Source organism: Myxine glutinosa, chromosome 1 (assembly GCF_964187855.1).
Source record: "Myxine glutinosa chromosome 1, kmMyxGlut1.1, whole genome shotgun sequence".
Taxonomy (NCBI): domain Eukaryota; kingdom Metazoa; phylum Chordata; class Myxini; order Myxiniformes; family Myxinidae; genus Myxine; species Myxine glutinosa.
In genome coordinates, this window is record NC_136261.1 from 40,582,241 (window position 1) to 40,602,980 (window position 20,740).

Sequence of the window (20,740 nt, forward strand, 5' to 3'; positions counted from 1 at the left end):
CAAGGTAGAACTTGTTCAGTGGGTTTTGTTTTGATAACTCACAACAAGTATCATCATGGTAAAACTCTTTTTCAGGATTTTGTGGATCTCCAAGGTATAATCTTTGGCTGGGTCATCAAGGTAGAACTCGTTCTGGGGGTCTTGGTTGTTCAAAATGTCTTCAAACAAAAAAATAACTTCATCCCAAGTTGTGTTAAAAGCAGAATTTTCATTACGTATCTCAGATATAATTTCCTGTGAAAGAAAATAACAATGTATTAATTTAATACAATATTTTTATTTGTATAAATCAAGCTCTATGAATATTAAAAGAAACTTTGTTAACTCTTACACGAGTCTCATCAAAAAAAAAAAAAAAAAATTAAAATAAATAAATAAATAAATAAATAAATAAATAAATAAATAAATAAATAAATAAAAATAAATAAATAAATAAACAAACTTACCTCCATTGATAAGAGGTTCGAGTCCAGTTCATCAATCTGAAGGTTGAGCGCTTCACAGGTAGTAGGACTCCAAGGGATACCAAAGTTATCCCATTCCATTTCGGCATAGTAGTCCATTCTCAAGTGAAGCAGAAAGCGTGTTTGAAAAAGCCTGTGTGGTCGGTGCCTTTTATAAGAAGGGCTGAGTGTGTCATTTCCTGTGGAAATTCCCTGGGCAAACCTGGGCGTGTCTTAACTGGAAATGATGTGATGGAAATTCCCTGAAAATGATGTAATGTATTACCTGGAAATGATACAATGCTGAAGAGTTTATAAAGTGGGTGGGGCTTAGCAAAAGCGGGCGGAGCTTAGTAAAAAGTGGGCGTGGCTTAACAAAAAGTGGGCGGGGTTGAGTAAAAAGTGGTCGTGGCTGAACAAAAAGTGGGCGGGGCTTACCAAAAAGTGGACGGAGCTCAACAAAAAGTGGGCAGAGCCTACCAAAAACTGTGTGGCACTAGAGGCACTCAGACAAGGACATTGAGGGAGTTTTATCATTTTATCTTAGCTCAGTTAAAATATCTTGATAAAGAACCAAACTCAAACATATACTTTGTTAATGTATTAGATGGTGAAGAGAGTTGTAGGAGAATTAAATTATTTCCTACGCATAAACAAATATTTGAAGGATCATTGTTTCAGTGGTCTACTAAACAACAATGATCATTGATAGTAAGAGTAAAAGGCCCATAAGACCAAGGGGGGCAGGAATAGAGGTGTTTATGGGAAATGAAGAAAAGTGATGGTGAGAGGAAAATTTACATGTAAGTGAATGGAGATTTGGAGGTTCAATGAAGGATTGGTTCCAAGCTGTTAGTGTTCAGCCTCGTACATCAAGATGGGTTTACCATTCAGCCCTAGCTCAATTAAAATATCTTCATTATGTATTAGCCCAAGTAGATTAATTGGCTCATAAGGCCAATAAGCTCATGGTTCAAAAGGCCAAAAGGCTCAGAGTCTTTTGGATTAATAGGGGTGTTTTCCAAAAGTGGGAAAAGACAGGGGGGTAAACGACATTAGATAGGGATTTCCCATGTTAAATGGGTTTGTCCCAGGAACAACATTTATCATCTACTATTATTTATTTATTTTCATTATTAATCATTTATTTATCTTCTTTCTCATTTGGCCAATATCTCAGGCACCTTTTGAGCTCAGAAGCTAATATTTGGACATGAGTGACCAAGTGATGTGGCTATCAAGGATATTTTTGATTTATTGATTAATCAATTATTAATTAATCAATTAATCAATTAATCGATTAATTATTTAATTATTTGATTAATGACAATTTTAGTTTTTTTCCCCAGTTACAGATTCTGATGAAATGGTGGTGGTTTATGTGTTCTGTGACCGAATTGATTGATAATGCAATTTTTTTATGATTATTATTTATTTATTTTCATTATTGATCATTTATTTATTTTCTTTCTCATTTGGCCAATATCTCAGGCACCTTTTGAGCTGGGAAACTAATATTTGGACATGACAGTGACCAAGTGATGTGGCTATCAAGGATATTTTTGATTTATTGATTAATCATTTAATCGATTAATTATTTATTGGCGAATTAATTAATTATTTAATTTTTTATTAATGACTTCTTTAATTAAATTTCTAAAAGATATATCTTTGGATGAAGCACTTGTGGTTTAGTTATGCTATTAGCCAATTGATTAAGAAAATAATTTGTGAAAATCTTTTATTGATTTTAATTCTACAATTAATTAATCAATTGGCGTACACCTCTCCCTCCCAATGCAGTCTCTATGAGGTGCACTGCGGTGTTGCCGGGCGCCATAGACGCCCCGGCAATGCCGCGCTGTAGGATATTTAATTATTTGGCATGGGGGCGGTGTACTTTGAATGTATCTGTACTTGTTTTCTTTCTCATTTGGCCAATATCTCAGGCACCTTTTGACCTCGGAAGCTAATATTTGGACATGAGTGACCAAGTGATGTGGCTATCAAGGATATTTTTGATTTATTGATCAATCAATTAATCCATTAATCGATTAATTATTTAATTATTTGATTAAGTACTAATTTTTTATTTTTTTTTCAGTTACAGATTCTGATGAAATGGTGGTGGTGGTTTATGTGTTCTGTGACCGAATTGATTAATAATTTAATTTTTTCATTATTATTATTTATTTCTTTTCATTATTAATCATTTATTTATTTTCTTTCTCATTTGGCCAATATCTCAGGCACCTTTTGAGCTGGGAAGCTAATATTTGGACATGACAGTGACCAAGTGATGTGGCTATCAATGATATTTTTGATTTATTGATTAATCATTTTATCGATTAATTATTTATTGATTAATTCATTAATTAATGATTAATCAATTAATTATTTAATTTTTTATTAATGACTCATTTAATTACATTTCTAAAAGATACATCTTCGGATGAAGCACTTGTGGTTTAGATATGCTATTAGCCAATTGATTAAGAAAATATTTTGTGACAATCTTTTATTTATTTTAATTACACAATTAATCAATCAATTAGTGTACACCTCTCCCTTCCAATGCAGCGTCTATGAGCTGCACTGCGGTATTGCCGGGCGCCCAAGGCGCCCCGGCGATGCCGCGCTGGAGGATATTTAATTATTTGGTATGGGGGCGGTGTACTTTGAATGTATCTGTACTTGTTTATCTTCTTTCTCATTTGGCCAATATCTCAGGCACCTTTTGAGTTCAGAAGCTAATATTTGGACATGAGTGACCAAGTGATGTGGCTATCAAGGATATTTTCAATTTATTGATTTATCAATTAATCAATTAATCGATTAATTATTTAATTATTCGATTAATTACAAAAAAAAAAAAAAAAACAGTTGCAGATTCTGATGAAATGGTGGTGGTTTATGTGTTCTGTGACCGAATTGATTGATAATTTAATTTTTTAATGATTATTATTTCTTTATTTTCATTATTAATCATTTATTTATTTTCTTTCTCATTTGGCCAATATCTCAGGCACCTTTTGAGCTGGGAAGCTAATATTTGGACACGACAGTGACCAAGTGATGTGGCTATCAAGGATATTTTTGATTTATTGATTATACATTTAATCGATTCATTATTTATTGATTAATCGATGAATTATTTATTGATTAATCAATTAATTATTTAATTTTTTATTAATGACTTATTTGATTACATTTCTGAAAGATACATCGTTGGATGAAGCACTAGTGGTTTAGTTATGGTATTAGCCAATTGATTAAGAAAATATTTTGTGATAATCTTTTATTGATTTTAATTATACAATTAATCAATCAATTAGTGTACACCTCTCCCTCCCAATGCAGCCTCTATTTATTTATTTAATTTTATTTTTGTTTTTTTGTATACAAGATCGAGGCTCGTGAAAGAGCGAACATTAATCACACAGAAAGACAAACCGACACATAAAACATATGAGCTGCACTGCGGTATTGCCGGGCACCAGAGGCGCGCCGGCAATGCCGCGCTGTAGGATATTTAATTATTTGGCATGGGGCGGTGTACTTTGAATGTATCTGTACTTGTTTTCTTTCTTGTTTTCTTGTTTTCTTTCTTGTTTTCTTGTTTGTTTGTCCGGACGATATCTCAGCCATCCTTTGAGCTAGGAAGCTGAAATTTCGGCACAGTAGTGAGCAAGTCCTTTCTCAAAAACGTTATTTTTCTTGTTTTTTTGAATAATCAATTAATTGAGGAGTTATTTAATTATTAGCGATTAATTAAGTACTTATTTAATTAATCAAATTTCCTTTCTCTTCTGACCATTAACTCAGGCACCTTTTGAGTTAGGAAGCTGATATTTGGACATGCCAATGACCAGAGGTGATTTGGCTGCAAAGGCTATTTTTGATTTATTAATTAATCAATTAATCAATTAATCGATTAACTATTTAATTATTTGATTAATGACAAAAAAAAAATTTTTTTTATGAGTTACAGATTCTGATGAAATGGTGGTGGTTTATGTGTTCTCTGACCGAATTGATTAATAATTTAATTTTTTTATGATTATTATTTCTTTATTTTCATTATTAATCATTTATTTATTTTCTTTCTCATTTGGCCAATATCTCAGGCACCTTTTGAGCTGGGAAGCTAATATTTGGACATGACAGTGACCAAGTGATGTGGCTATCAAGGATATTTTTGATTTATTGATTAATCATTCAATCGATTAATTATTTTTTGATTAATGGATTAATTATTTATTGATTAATCAATTAATTATTAAAATTTTTATTAATGACTTATTTAATTAAATTTCTAAAAGATACATCTTCGGAAGAAGCACTAGTGGTTTAGTTATGCTATTAGCCAATTGATTAAGAAAATAATTTGTGAAAATCTTTTATTGATTTTAATTCTACAATGAATTAATCAATTAGCGTACACCTCTCCCTCCCAATGCAATCTCTATGAGGTGCACTGCGGTATTGCCGGGCGCCCGAGGCGCCCCGGTGATGCCACGCTGTAGGATATTTAATTATTTGGCATGGGGGCGGTGTACTTTGAATGTATCTGTACTTGTTTTCTTTCTCATTTGGCCAATATCTCAGGCACCTTTTGACCTCGGAAGCTAATATTTGGACATGAGTGACCAAGTGATGTGGCTATCAAGGATATTTTTGATTTATTGATCAATCAATTAATCCATTAATCGATTAATTATTTAATTATTTGATTAAGTACTTATTTTTTTATTTTTTTTTCAGTTACAGATTCTGATGAAATGGTGGTGGTGGTTTATGTGTTCTGTGACCGAATTGATTAATAATTTAATTTTTTCATGATTATTATTTATTTCTTTTCATTATTAATCATTTATTTATTTTCTTTCTCATTTGGCCAATATCTCAGGCACCTTTTGAGCTGGGAAGCTAATATTTGGACATGACAGTGACCAAGTGATGTGGCTATCAATGATATTTTTGATTTATTGATTAATCATTTAATCGATTAATTATTATTTATTGATTAATTGATTAATTATTGTTTAATCAATTAATTATTTAATTTTTTATTAATGACACATCTATCTATAATTCCACTAATCTCTGTGTGTTTGTATGTGTGTATGTGTGTGTGTATGTTTGTCTGTGACCGCTGTTTCTCGACAACTACCGGTCCGATATACTTGAAACTTGCCAGGTATATTGCTGGGGACCCGAGGATGTGCCTTTTCAAGGTTTGAAATTAATCGGACAAGTACTTACCGAGCTATGGCGATTTCTTTACCAAACACTGCAAGCCGTTCGCTTTGGACCAAACCATTGCATGTAAATAGAGGGGGGGGGTTCTGTGGTCGTTGCAAATGGACCAAACCATTCATGTAAATAGAGGGGGGGGGGTTCTGTGGTCGTTACTGCCACGTGGTTTCAAAGTTTTTTTTTGTTGTTGTTGTTTGCACGCATGTTTTTTTGCACCCACGTACGGGCACGCCCTAGGATGTTTACACACACACACCCCTACACAAATTTTTTTTTTTTTTTTTTTTTGGCAAGGAACGGGCACCCACGTACGGGCACGTCCTAGCTTATATATAGTACGGGCATGCCCTAGTCTATCTATAATTCCAGTAATCTCTGTGTGTATGTTTGTATGTTTGTATGTTTGTATGTCTGTGACCGCTGTTTCTCGACAACCACGGGTCCGATATACTTGAAACTTGCCAGGTATATTGCTGGGGACCCGAGGATGTGCCTTTTCAAGGTTTCATATTAATCGGACAAGTAGTTACCGAGCTATGTCCAAAAAACGATTCAACCAATCAGAGAGCAGCGAGCTATCACGTGTGCCGAACGTGCCGAACAGACTCTGCCTCGGACGGCACATTTGAGAGCGTATTCATTTATTTCACGTTGGCAAACTATGTTGGCGTTAAACTATGTTTTAAAACTAATTAAAACTAATTTGCGATTCTTTCGCTTTCCTGCGCGTTTGTGCACGCTATGGCGATTTCTTTACCAAACTCCGCAAGCCGTTCGCTTTGGACCAAACCATTTCATGTAAATAGAGGGGGGGGATTGTCACCGTACTCGCAAGCCGTTCGCTTTGGACCAAACCATTTCATGTAAATAGAGGGGGGGGGATTGTCACCGTACTCGCAAGCCGTTCGCTTTGGCTTTGCGAATGGACCAAACCATTTCATGTAAATAGAGGGGGGGGATATAATTTTAGATATATATATAGTACGGGCATGCCCTAGTTTAATTAAATTTCTAAAAGATACATCTTCGGATGAAGCACTTGTGGTTTAGTTATGCTATTAGCCAATTGATTAAGAAAATATTTTGTGACAATCTTTTATTGATTTTAATTACACAATTAATCAATCAATTAGTGTACACCTCTCCCTTCCAATGCAGCGTCTATGAGCTGCACTGCGGGCCGCCCCGGCGATGCCACGCTGGAGGATATTTAATTATTTGGTATGGGGGCGGTGTACTTTGAATGTATCTGTACTTGTTTATCTTCTTTCTCATTTGGCCAATATCTCAGGCACCTTTTGAGCTCAGAAGCTAATATTTGGACATGAGTGACCAAGTGATGTGGCTATCAAGGATATTTTTAATTTATTGATTTATCAATTAATCAATTAATCGATTAATTATTTAATTATTTGATTAATTACTAAAAAACAAAAAAAACAAATCAGTTACAGATTCTGATGAAATGGTGGTGGTTTATGTGTTCTGTGACCGAATTGATTAATAATTTAATTTTTTTATGATTATTATTTATTTATTTTCATTATTAATCATTTATTTATTTTCTTTCTCATTTGGCCAATATCTCAGGCACCTTTTGAGCTGGGAAGCTAATATTTGGACATGACAGTGACCAAGTGATGTGGCTATCAAGGATATTTTTGATTTATTGATTAATCATTCAATCGATTAATTATTTTTTGATTAATCGATTAATTATTTATTGATTAAGCAATTAATTATTAAATTTTTTATTAATGACTTATTTAATTAAATTTCTAAAAGATACATCTTCGGAAGAAGCACTAGTGGTTTAGTTATGCTATTAGCCAATTGATTAAGAAAATATTTTGTGATAATCTTTTATTGATTTTAATTATACAATTAATCAATCAATTAGTGTACACCTCTCCCTCCCAATGCAGCCTTAATGAGCTGCACTGCGGTATTGCCGGGCGCCGGAGGCGCCCCGGCAATGCCGCGCTGTCGGATATTTAATTATTTGGCATGGGGGCGGTGTACTTTGAATGTATCTGTACTTGTTTGTTTTCTTGTTTGTTTGTTGTACACCGCTCCTTTCCTATGCCATCTCCAAGCATTGCAAAACGTCATTGCCGGGCACCGAAGGGGGCTCGGCAGTGACGCACGCTGAAAGGGAGTACTCAGTTTTCACTCTGGTTGTTTGTTTTCTTGTTTGTTTGTCCAGGCGATATCTCAGCCATCCTTTGAGCTAGGAAGCTGAAATTTCGGCACAATAGTGAGCAAGTCCTTTGTCAAAAAAGATATTTCTTGTTTTTTGATTAATCAATTAATTGAGGAGTTATTTAATTATTAGCGATTAATTAATTACTTATTTAATTACTCAAATTTCCTTTCTCTTCTCACCATTAACTCAGGCACCTTTTGAGTTAGGAAGCTGATATTTGGACATGCCAATGACCAGGTGATTTGGCTGCAAAGTCTATTTTTGATTTATTAATTAATCAATTAATCAATTAATCAAGTAATTATTTCATTATTCGATTAATGACTAAAAAATGTTTTTTTTAAAGTTACAGATTCTGATGAAATGGTGGTGGTGGTTTATGGGTTCTTTGACCGAATTGATTAATAATTTTATTTTTTAATGATTATTATTTATTTATTTTCATTATTAATCATTTATTTATTTTCTTTCTCATTTGGCCAATATCTCAGGCACCTTTTGAGCTGGGAAGCTTATATTTGGACATGACAGTGACCAAGTGATGTGGCTATCAAGGATATTTTTGATGTATTGATTAATCATTTAATCGATTAATTATTTATTGATTAATCAATTAATTATTTAATTTTTTATTAATGACTTATTTAATTAAGTTTCTAAAAGATACATCTTCGGATGAAGCACTAGTGGTTTAGTTATGCTATTAGCCAATTGATTAAGAAAATATTTTGTGATAATCTTTTATTGATTTTAATTATTCAATTAATCAATCAAATATTGTGCACCTCTCCCTCCAAATACAGTCTCTACGAGCTGCACGGTGGTATTGCCGATCTCCAGAGGCACCCGGCAATGCCGTGCTGGAGGATATTTAATTATTTGGCATGGGGGCGGTGTACTTTGAATGTATCTGTTCTTGTTAATCATTTATTTATTTTCTTTCTCTCCTGGGCAATATCTCAGGCACCTTTTGAGCTCGGAAGCTAATATTTGTACACGACAGTGACCAAGTGATGTGGCTATAAAGGATGTTTTTGATTTATTGATTTATCATTTCATCGATTAATTATTAATTGATTAATCACTTAATTAATTTTTTTATTGATGACTTATTTAATTCCATTTCTAAAAGATACATCTTCGGATGAAGCTCTAGTGGTTTAGTTATGCTCTTAGCCAATTGATTAAGAAAATATTTTACGATAATATTTTATTGATTATAATTATGCAATTAATCAATCTATTATTGCACACCACTCCCTCCCAATTGTCTCTATGAGCTGCGCGGCGGTATTGCCAGGTGCCAGTATCACCCCGTCAATGCAGCGCTGGAGGATATTTAATTATTTGCAACGGGGGTGGTGTTCTTTGAATGTATCTGTACTTGTTTTCTTTGTCAGTCAGTCATGTCAGTCTTAAAAATGGGTTCCTCTTTTCACCTTGTATTGAGCACCCAAGTCCAATAGTTAGTGGGGTTGATTTCTTAATGGAGTTTTATAGAGCTGTTTTAAAGTATCTGTCACATTGTTCCACAGCCTCCTGAATAGATTTAGGTTAATTAACAAACTTTTTAAACTTTGTAATATTGTTAGGGGGTTTCTCCTTTTTATAACAGTGCTCCATTTATAAGGTGATATTTATCAATGCTTCTTTGCTTAAAATAACATTTTCTTGGTGATTTAACCATTTCATCTCTGCTCAACAAAGATGCTTGTCCCAAGAACCAAGTTACAACATATTGTTTGTTAATATACTTGATGGTGATGAATGTTTTAAGAAATTTAAATTCTTCCCTAAAATAAAACATGAACATATATTCATTGGTCCACTTCGTGAGTGTATTCATATGCAGTCTCCCTCCCCAATTCCCCTTTCCCCCATTTCTCCCTCTCCTTCCCCTCCCTAATTCTCCTTCCCCCAATTTTCTCTTCCACCACAAGTAGTAGGAGAACGGGGTGTCTTGAATGCGCCGGCTAACAGCGAAGGAACATAGTGATTGAGAAATAGCATCAGCAAATGTCTGTTGAACATCCTGAAATCTTGAGGATGGGAAGGAATTGGAGGACTAAATCTCAATGAAAGTTCAGAGAGTCAATAATTAACCTTAATTTTCTTAATCGACTTCAATGTTAAATTTTAGTGTGCTTAAGGACCCCTATTCTCCGACTACATCCAGCACACCAGATACTCTCAGCAAGGGAGCCTTGCAAGTGGAGGAGGCGAAGAGGCCGACCACATGCCTCCTGGTTGTGGCAGGTTGATCGGCATCTCAAGGAGATAGGGATGGCCCAGGCATCAGCCTGGGGGATGGAGTCTCCTGGGTCACAAGACGCCGATCTGAAAGAGTCTCCCCATTCACAAAAATCTGGTGTGAATGAGTCTCACTGTTAGCAAGATGTTGGTGTTAAGAAACACTCCATATTCACAAGATATTGATGTGAAGGCGTCTCCCGGTTCACAGAGAATTGGTGTGATGGAGTCTCCCCATTCACAAGACATAGTCGTGAAGGAGTCTCCCCGTTTGCAAGACGCTGCTGTGAAGGAATATCTCCATTTACGAGAAACAGGAAGTGGACTCCTTGTTCACAAGACATTGATGTGAAGGAGTGTCCCATTTCGCAGGACATTGGTGTGAAGGAGCAGCCCTGTTCACAAAAAGTTGGAGTGAAGGTTCCTCCCATAGGCACGATGTTGGTGTTAAGGAGGACTCCTCATTCAAAGGCCATTGGTGTGAAGACTTCTACCGGTTCACAGTGCATTGTTGTGATGGAGGCTCCCCGTTCACCAGACATTGGTATGAAGGGGTCTCCCTGTTCACAAGGCATTAGTGTGAAGAAGTCTCCCCATTCAAAAGATGTCAGTGTGTAGGATTCTCCCAGTTCGCAAGATGTTGGTGTTGTGGAAGACTCCTCAGTCACAGCCCATTGGTGTGAAGACATCTCTCGATTCACAGGGCATTGTTGTGATGGAGTCTCCCCTTTCATTAGATATTGGTAAGAAGGAGTCTTCTAGTTCACAAGATGCCAATGTGAAAAAATCTCCCCATTCACAAGATGCTGTTGTGAAGGAGTCTCCCCTTTCACAAGGCATCGGTGTGAAGGAGTCTCCCGGTTCACAGGATAGTGACGTGAAGGAGACTTCCGGTGCATAAGACATTTGTGTGAAGGAGTCTCCCAGTTCACAGGACATTGGTGTGATGGAGTCTCCCCATTCGCAAAATGTTGGTGTTCAGAAACACTCCTCATTCACAAGACACTGATGTGAAGATGTCTCCCGGTTCACTCGGCATTGGTGTGAAGGGGTCCCCCATTCACAAGATGCAGGTGTAAAGGAGTTTCCTCGTTCACAAGACACCTGTGTGAAGGAATGTCTCTATTAACGAAAAGCAAGTGTGATTGAGTCTCCTGGTTCACAGGACGTTGTGTGAAGGGGACTCCCAGTTCACAAGGCATTAGTGTGAAGGAGTCTCCCTTTTCTCAAGAGGACAGTGTGATGGACTCTCCCATTTCACAAGATGCCAGTGTGAAGGAATCTTCCCGTTTGCAAGATGTAGGTGTTATGGAGGACTCCTCATTCAAAAGGTATGGGTGTAAAGGATTGTCCTGGTTCACAAGATGGTGGAGTGAATGAGATTCCTTGTTCACACGGCATTGGTGAAAAGGGGTGTTCCCGTTCACAAGATATTGGTGAGAAAGGGTCTCCTCGTTCACAAGGCGCCGATGTGAAGGAGGCTCCCCATTCACATGGCATTGTTGTGATTGAGTCTCCCCGTTGACTAGACATTGGTGTGAAGAAGTCTTCCCCTTCACAATAAATAGGTGTAAAGGAATCACCCCACTCACAAGCGGCTGTTTTGAAGAAGTCTCCCCGTTCACAATACATCGGTATGAAGGAGTCTCCCCATTTACTAGACATCAGTGTGAAGGAGTATCCCCATTCACAAGAGCCCGTTGTGAAGAAGTCTCCCCGTTCACAAGACGCCAGTGTGAAGAATGTCTCCCCGTTCATAAGAAATAGCTGTGAAGGAAACTCCTGGTTCACAAGTCATTGGTGTGAAGGAGTCTCCCCGTTCACAAGACGCCATGTGTGAAGAAGTCTCCTCGTTCATAAGAAATAGCTGTGAAGGAAACTCCTGGTTCACAAGTCATTGGTGTGAAGGAGTCTCCCGTTCACAAGACGCCAGTGTGAACGAGTCTCCCCATTCATAATAAATAGATGTGAAGGGAACTCCTGGTTCACAAGTCATTTGGTGTGAAGGAGTCTAGCCAGCAAACACATGACGTAATCACAACGTTGCTGGAAAATCGTAATTAGGTAATGAAAAAAACAACGTTCTTGAAATGTTTTTAAGATGTTTTACTTTTACGTTCAAACATGTTAACCTTTAAACAACGTCATGGAAACGTTTATATAACAACATTGAAATAATGTTGTTTTTATAAACGTTCCCTAAACGTTTTTAGTTAGGTGCTGGACTGACGTTATACCAATCAACGTATTGTGAACTACAAACATTCCGCTCAACTTTGCGAGCATTCCCGGGGTGGGAGATGTTGGTGGAGGTGGAGAAAACGTATTTCCTGCCATTTTGTTAAGTAAGGTGAAACATGTTGAAACAACGTTGTGGAAACGTTTTGCACAACTTTATTTGAATGTTGCAGGAAAACGTTCCCTAAACGTTTTATTTAGGTACTGGACCCACGTTATACCAATGAACGTGTTGTGAACTACAAACATTCCGCTCAACTTTGCGAGCATTCGCGGGGTGGGAGATGTTGGTGAAGGTGGAAAAAACGTATTTCCTGCCATTTTATTAAATAAACGTTGAAACAACATTGTGGAAACGCTTTACAACAACATTATTTCAATGTTGCAGGAAAACGTTCCCTAAACGTTTGAGTTGGGTACTGGACACACTTTAGGGTTAGGTTGAGGGGTTTCTATTAAATGTACGATGAACATTGAGTCATATCAAAGTGTTAAATGGATTATTTTGATTACACTTTTCCTCTTATGATCCTGTACCGCTTAAAATGAATGAACTGGAGCATAAATGAATATAGTTTTATATGATTTTTAAACACGATTTACCGATTAAAGAAGTTACCGAATCATTTAAAAATGGTCACAATGGCTTTCCTCGACAAAAAGTAACATTAAAAAGTTCAAACTTCATTTCGCAAATTTGCTTTTTATAACCTGGAGTGGGAATTCTGCCAGGGATTTTCACTTTTGTTAGATGTTAGATGTCATTTAGTTAGATGTCATTTATCTCCTCTTTCAGAAAATATAACACTTGTTACCGTTCATGTTTGATGTTAGGTTGTTTGTTTAGTTTTCCTTTGAGGCGGCGCATAAGCAAAGAAGAAGTTTGTATGTTTTGATGTGTTTTTTTAAACCTTGTAACGTAGGTTTTGTTATTAAAAACATAGTGTATAACTCCTTAAATATCCAAACTAGAACAACACTTTTGAAGTCACGATATGTCTCCACCCACATTATTACATCATCATAATACTTGTACCAAGTTTGCTTTAAGTCCATTCAGCTGTTCTCAAGTTATCACATTTTAACCTCACATGACCTCTGATCTTTGACCTCTTGACCCCAATATGTAATCAGTTTGTCTTTACATCATTCTACATGAGTGTACCAAATTTAGTCAGAATCCCATAACTGGTTCACAAGTTATCGTGGTAAAAGTATTTTCACCTGACATGACATCTGACCTTTGACCTCGTAACCCCAAAATCTAATAAGTTCATCGTTACCTCATTATACATACCTGCACCAAGTTTGACTAAGATTCCTTCAGCCGTTCTCAAGTTATCGCGGTAATGAAAACCTATCACAGACGGAGGGACGGACAACCTGAAAACATAATGACTTCGTCAACGGAGGCATAAACATAGGGGCAATACCCCTGGCGCTCACCTGGTAGAATAAACAGTATACTGCACTGACTAAAGGTATTTTAAACCAATTTCAATGGTTGCTAGAAGTCAGGGCAGCATGAAGAATCATACTAACATAATCATGACTTTAAACAAACAAACAAAAAAATACCTATTTTGGGGGGCATTCCTCCTCACTCCCCCCCACCCCCCCCCCCCCCCCCAACCTCGTGTACCTCCTCAGACCCCAATTTTGCAATGCCTTGAACAAACTTCGGTATATCACGGGAGATGAAGGTTGTGGTGAAATTTCATCGAAATAGTGTGTGTACTTTCTGAGGAAGAAGCAAAAAAATTTTTTTGGGGGTGGGGGGGGGGGGGCCCACTTTGACCCCGGTAAACCTCCTTAGACCCAGATTTTTTTTAATGCCGTGAACAAACTTTAGGTGCGGTGCAACACAACAATTATAATTTGTGCCAAGTTTGGTCACAATCCCATTAGCGGTGTCAGAGAAGAAGTTTCAAGTGTTTACGGACAGACAGACGGACTGACGATGCGACATCGAATAAGCTCCCCTAACTTCGTTCCAGCTGAGCTAAAAATCATAAATTTCGTCACATACAAATCACTTTCAATGACATTCTTTGGAGAAAATACATTTTATATGTTTCCGAACAGTATTGAGAATGTAAATAAAAAGTGGAGGTGCAATCTGTAGATAAAAAGTGCAGGTGCAATCTGTAGATAATAACTTTATCGGCGGCTAAACCACTGAACTGAAAATATATTTTTATATATTTTATATATTTTCAATTCAGTGGGCTAAACAGCATTTGGAGTGACGTATCGGTGGCCATTCTGTGAATGAATGACGTGCGTGCACCACAGACGACGGATTGTCATGCGAGGTAATTATAGCCCGGGTAACGCTCGGTAATGGTTGGAGTTACACCACCTCTATGGTTCCACCTAGAGTCACTGACCACCCGAACCCACCACAGCTATGGCAACCAACGTGGTAGCGATAAAGCTCCCTGAGTTCTGGGAAGCTCCGGCGGAGATCTGGTTCCTGCAGGCCGAAGCCCAGTTCAGGCTTCGAGGCATCACGGCGGACGAGACACGCTACTGCCACGTGGTCGCCTCCCTCGGGGCCAGCACGGCCCCCTGCATCGTATCGGTCCTGAGGAACCCACCGGCTGACGACAGGTACGAGGCGATCAAGCGTCTCCTCCTCGCCACGTTCGGCCTCACGGTGGACGCATGGGCCGATCGCCTCTTGGACCTCCCCGAGCTCGGTGACACGCGACCGTCGGTCCGAATGGACCATATGCTGTCGCTCATGGGTGACGAAACCCCGAACGCTCTATTCCGGGCGTTATTTTGACGCCAGCTGACGGCACGAGTATGCCTCGCGTTGGCCGGTTCTGCGATAACGGAACCCCGAGCGCTCGCGGCCGAGGCCGACAAGTTCTACGCAGCTTTGGACACGCAGGCGAGTTTCGGTGCGGCCGTAGCGGCTCCCGAGCCCGAAACTGCTGCGGGTGCCCACCCCTACTACGCGACGCACCGCGTAGCCACTGAACCTCCTGCGGGTGCCCACCCCTACTCCGAGGGGTGCCCCGTGGCGGCCACCACGCCCCGCCCACCACCACCGCGGAAACCGCGGCCTCCGGCTTCGCCGCAAACCTGGTGCCATTTCCACGCTAGGTTCGGCCACGAGGCCCGGCAATGTCGCCCGCCGTGCTCATTCGGCAGGTCGGGAAACGCCCGGGCCGGCCCTCGGTAGTGGCACTGAGCGCCGGCCGATTAAACAGCCTCATGTACATAACGGACACCTTATCCGGGTGCCGTTACCTGTGCGACACGGGAGCGCAGGTGAGTGTCGTTCCAGCCAGTACGTCCGACAAGCAGACCGCGGGCCGGGGTCCCGCTCTGCTTGCTGCCAACGGTACGCCCATTCGCACATACGGAAAACGCTGCCTTTCTCGGCGGTTCGGAGGGCAGGTTTTCCGATGGTCGTTTGTGACTGCCGAAGTGCCTATGGCACTGCTTGGCGCAGACTTCCTTTGTGCCAATGGCCTCTTGGTGGACGTAAAGCACAGAAGGCTTGTCCAGGCCGAGACGTTCAGCTCGCTCGCTTGCGCGCTGCCCGCCTCGTTGAGCAGCTCACGGAGTGGCTCATCGAGCGGCTCGCCGAGCGGCTTGCTGAGCGGTTCGGTTCCGGCCAGGTTCATCTGCACGCTTCCGGCAGCGGACGAATTCACCCACCTCCTCGCCCGTTTCCCGGCCCTCACGAGGCCCACCTTCTCGGCGGGGACCGTCAAGCACGAGGTGGAACATCACATCCCCACCGCCGGGCCACCGGTCTACGCCCGGGCACGCCGCCTCGAGCCGACGAAGCTCACGGTTGCTAAAGCCGAGTTTGCTATGCTGGAGCGGCTCGGCATCATGCGGCGCTCCGAGAGTGCTTGGGCGTCGCCGCTCCACATCGTGCACAAGTCCGGCGCGGGATGGCGACCGTGCGGGGACTACCGCCGTCTCAACAACGCCACCACCCCCGACCGCTACCCCGTCCCCCATATTCAGGACTTTTCCACCCGCTTGGCGAATATGTCCTTCTTCTCGAAGGTGGACCTCATATGCGGTTACCACCAGGTCCCCGTCAGGCCGGAGGACATCCCGAAGACGGCTGTCATCACGCCATTCGGTCTTTTCGAATTTCTTCGGATGCCCTTCGGTTTGAAGAATGCGGCTCAGGCGTTCCAGCGCCTCATGGACAGCGTCTTGCGCGACTTGGATTTCGTCTATGTCTACCTGGACGACATCCTCGTCGCAAGCGCGTCCCACGAAGAGTACCTCCACCATCTCCGCACGCTCTTCGAACGCCTGGGCCAGCATGGCCTGATCGTGAACCCCGCCAAGTGCCGGTTCGGTGTCACTGAAATCGACTTTTTGGGGCTCCGCGTCACCAGGCACGGGGCCGTCACCCTACCGGCCAAGGTGGAGGCAGTGAAGGGGTTTTGCACGCCCCCGCACGATCAGGGGGCTCCAGGAGTTCCTGGGCATGGTAAACTTTTACCATCGGTTCCTGCCCCGCATCGCCCAGCTCCTGCGCCCCCTGCACGAGGCCCTCCGAGGGAAGCCGGGCAAAGGTGACGTTACCTGGACTGAGCAGATGGACGCGGCGTTCGTGGGCGCGAAGCTCGTATTGGCTAACGCCACCATGCTCGCGCACCCGGCGCCCGATGCACCAATCGCCCTCACCACCGACGCCTCGGACTACACGGTGGGCGCGGTGCACAAGCAATGGGTGCGTGGAGCTTGGCAACCGCTGGCGTTCTTCAGCCGGCAGGTTCGCCCGCCCGAATGCCGCTATAGTACCTTCGACTGCGAGTTGCTCGGTCTTCATCTGGTGGTCAGGCACTTCCGCCATCTGCTCGAGGGCCGTGCGTTCACGGCCTTCGTCGACCACAAGCCACTGGTGTTCGCGATGGGCAAGGACGCCGAGCCGTGGTCGGCCCGGCAGCAGCGTCACCTCTCAGCCTTGTCCGAATACACGACGGACATCCGGCACGTCGCGGGGAAGGACAACCCGGTGGCGGATTGCCTTTCCCGGTCCGTTGCCCACGCGGTCCACCTCGGCATCGACTATGCCCGGATGGCGGCGGACCAGGCCGCCGACCCCGACGTCCAGGCCTTGCGGACCGCCATTACGGGCCTCCGCGTCACTGAGGTGCCGTTCAATGGCGCGGGCACGGCCCTCTGGTGTGACATCTCCCTCGGGCAGCCTCGCCCCATCGTGCCCACGGGCTGGCAGCGCCAGATTTCCGACGCCATCCACGGCCTGTCCCACCCGGGCACGAGGGCCTCCCAGAGGTTGATCGCCGACAAGTTTGTCTGGCATGGCCTCCGGAAGGCCGTCCGCGGCTGGGCCAGGACGTGCCTCGCGTGCTAGCGTGCGAAGGTGCACCGACACACCCAGGCCCCATTGGCCCCGTTTGCGGTGCCGGAACGTCGGTTTGACCACGTTCACGTGGACCTGGTGGGACCTCTGCCCCCCTCGCGGGGTTTCACCCACGTCCTGACCATGATGGACCGCACCACCCGGTGGCCGGAGGCCGTGCCTTTGGCGTCAACGACGGCGGCGGACGTCGCGCAGGCGTTCATCGTCGCCTGGTTCGGCGCCCCCTCGGACATCTCGTCCGACCGCGGCCCCCAGTTCACCTCGGAGCTCTGGGGGGCAGTCGCGCGGGGGCTCGGGGTCCAGCTGCACCGCACCACGGCCTACCACCCCCAGGCTAACGGCCTGTGCGAGCGGTTCCACCGCTCATTGAAGGCCGTGCTCCAGGCGACCCTCCGCGACGGCAGCTGGGTCGACCGGCTCCCCTGGGTGCTGCTGGGCCTCCAGACGGCACCCAAGGACGACCTGCCCGCATCCGCGGCAGAGTTGGTCTTCGGGCAGCCGCTGCGGGTGCCGGGCGAGTTCCTCCCCGACTCCACGGCACCATGCTCCGTGGCGCAGGAGCGCTCCGCGCTGCAGGAGACCGCCCAGAGGTTTGCCCCGGTGCCCACAGCGCACCACGGGCACCCACCTACGCACGTCGCCCCGGAGCTTCGCACCGCGGAGTACGTCTTCGTCCAGCACGACGCCCACCGGACACCACTGCGGCCCCCGTACGACGGGCCTTTCCGCGTGCTGGAGACCGGGGTGAAACATTTCACCTTGGACATCGGCGGCACTCCTGACCGTGTCTCCATAGACCACCTCAAGCCGGCCCACCTCGACGTGGACCACCCACCGCCGGTGGCTCGGCCCCCGCGTCGGGGCCGCGCCCCGGCGGGCGGACCCCAGCACCGCCCGGCCCCGCCGGCACGCCGCCCCCCAAGCCTGCACCCATCCCAGGTGCAGCCGGAGGCATCCCAGCTGGCATTCCTGCACCCCGGACGCCGCCAGTCGCCAGAGGGCGCTTCGGCCGGGTCATCCGTTTGCCCCGCAAACTGGCCCTCCAGGTGCGCGGGAATTCTGGGGGGGCGCGTGTGGCGGACACAAAAGCTCACTGGCGTGATGACGTCATTCCGCGCGCCAAGTGGGCGGCGGCCACGCCCGAGGGGTAGGCGTGGCCGCGGGATATACACCGGGCGCGCAGCCCGGAACGCTCCAGTGTTACAGTGGAGCTCTTGAATAAAGACTCTTACAACTTACCGCGTTGTCCGCTTCCTCCTTGCTTACAAGCAGCGCGCGTAACACCACGCTTCAATACGATAATTTTGAGGTTCCAATGTGATAATTTCACTTTTCAGATCTGGCAGCTATTACACCAACATGGAAGGTATTTACATTTAGCTGATCATCTGCGTCTTTGGGTTGAGGCGAATCACGATTGATCTTTAGCTTTTTCGAACTAATCCAGACCGTCAAAGGGGAAATTCCTGATAGTCTAGTAGGAAGACTAGGTCCCCCTGCACCCCCCGGAGATATACTTCTAATCAGTGTTTCTAGATTGGAAACAATGTGTAGAAAATGACTAGCTATGGCCCCAAGCTGAAAAAATGTCCCACATACCATTTTTATGCAAATTACTGCTGCAAATTTTATGCAAAATTATGCAAATTTTATGCAAATTTTTGATGAGGAGTAGAGTTGAGGGGTCTTTGAGGGCTTCATCGAGGTGCTCTCGGTTGCAAGACTGGGTCATTCTGAGAAGCACAGCAGGGTCAGAGATCATGATGTTCTCCTCCTCAGTGAATCTCTCCATCAACAGCCTCTCCATTGCCTCACACACTGTTTTGAGGCAAAAGAGGGACTTTGCGTAGGCCTTTCCACTGAGAACACCTTTGAGAGATCCACTTGTTACTAGTTGTGCCTCAAAGAGAATCTCTGCATATCCAGAACCACGCATCTTGTGTCCAGTGAGCATCCCGATGTAGTTCATGGATGTGTGGAAGGGTCCAATCGTTACTACATGACTAGCAAATTCATTTGGCCAGCGCCAGATGATGGGAAGGGCTTTCATGCAGACACCCAGATCAAATGTATTCAGGACCCATCTCTGACCCACCTCAGCAGTTGCTGCCTCGGAACGCTTCAGTAGCTCACGAACAACTGCGTTGTCTGTGATCGGTTGGTGGATAGGCGTGCAGTAGTCGACTGTTGATTTGCTGGGTGGGGGAGAACCAGTTGCAGAGGTGAAACCCCCTAGCCCAGGCACAGGCTGCAGGCCATTGCCATGCCATGCAGGCACCAGGCACAGACCGATCACAGACAACGCAGTTGTTCGTGAGCTACTGAAGCGTTCCGAGGCAGCAACTGCTGAGGTGGGTCAGAGATGGGTCCTGAATACATTTGATCTGGGTGTCTGCATGAAAGCCCTTCCCATCATCTGGCGCTGGCCAAATGAATTTGCTAGTCATGTAGTAACGATTGGACCCTTCCACACATCCATGAACTACATCGGGATGCTCACTGGACACAAGATGCGTGGTTCTGGATATGCAGAGATTCTCTTTGAGGCACAACTAGTAACAAGTGGATCTCTCAAAGGTGTTCTCAGTGGAAAGGCCTACGCAAAGTCCCTCTTTTGCCTCAAAACAGTGTGTGAGGCAATGGAGAGGCTGTTGATGGAGAGATTCACTGAGGAGGAGAACATCATGATCTCTGACCCTGCTGTGCTTCTCAGAATGACCCAGTCTTGCAACCGAGAGCACCTCGATGAAGCCCTCAAAGACCCCTCAACTCTACTCCTCATCAAAAATTTGCATAAAATTTGCATAATTTTGCATAAAATTTGCAGCAGTAATTTGCATAAAAATGGTATGTGGGACATTTTTTCAGCTTGGGGCCATAGCTAGTCATTTTCTACACATTTTTTCCAATCTAGAAACACTGATTAGAAGTATATCTCCGGGGGGTGCAGGGGGACCTAGTCTTCCTACTAGA